The 952-nt window shown below is 37.4% G+C and overlaps 1 pseudogene; it reads left to right on the top strand.

Moving 5' to 3' along the window:
- The window catches only part of Metap2-ps5 (methionyl aminopeptidase 2, pseudogene 5), a 1,862-nt pseudogene extending 1,582 nt beyond the window's left edge, over positions 1 to 280 (top strand).
- Positions 281 to 952: the final 672 nt, after the last annotated feature.

Raw genomic sequence — 952 nt, forward strand, 5'->3', positions numbered from 1 at the left:
ATAAATTTTGATGTGGGACACGTGCCAATAAGGCTTCCAAGAACAAAACACTTGTTGAATGTCATCAACGAAAACTTCGGTACCCTTGCCTTCTGCCAAAGGTGACTGGATCACTTGGGAGAAAGTAAATACTTAATGGCTCTGAAGAACCTGTGTGACTTGGGCATTGTAGATCCATATCCACCACTCTGTGACATTAAAGGACACAGCACAGTTTGAACATACCATACTGCTGCGCCCAACCTGTAAAGAAGTTGTCAGCAGAGGAGATGAGTATTAAAACTTAGTCCAAAGCCAACTCAATGTCTTTATTTTCTAAGCTTTGTTGGAACACATTATACCACAAGTAATTTGCAACATGTTGTCTGATTTAACAGTGGACCTGTGTAATGCTGTTATCCATGTTTAAAGGAGTTTGATCAAAGCCAAACTGTCTACATGTAATTAACCAAGGAAAAGGCTTTCAAAACTTTACTGTTAACTGTTTCTCCCGTTTAGAAAATGCTGTACTGCTCACTAGTTAGTAATTACTTACACGTTTTGTTTTGAAGACCTAAGAGATGTTTTTTGGATATTTATATTGCCATATTCTTACTTGGATGCTTTGAATGACTACATACATCCAGTTCTGCACCTATGCCCTCTGGTATTGCTTTTTAACCTTCCTGAAATCCATTTTCTAAAAAATAAAGACATTTTCAGATCTGAAAAAAATACAGTGTGTGTTCACTTATATATGGATATTAACCACTAAGTAAATGATAACAAGGATACAATTTGTAGGCCCAAAGAGATTGGGTGTAAGGAAGGGACTAGAATGGACACATGATATCTCCTTGGGAAGGGAGAAATAGAATAGTTTTTATGGATTTACTGGAACTATAGGATCAGGTGAAGAGAAGGAGGTAAGACATGGTTGAGGGAAGGAATGAGAAGAGAAACACCTAGAAGT

Source organism: Rattus norvegicus, chromosome 1 (genome assembly GCF_021556685.1).
Source record: "Rattus norvegicus strain SHRSP/BbbUtx chromosome 1, alternate assembly SHRSP_T2T, whole genome shotgun sequence".
Taxonomy (NCBI): domain Eukaryota; kingdom Metazoa; phylum Chordata; class Mammalia; order Rodentia; family Muridae; genus Rattus; species Rattus norvegicus.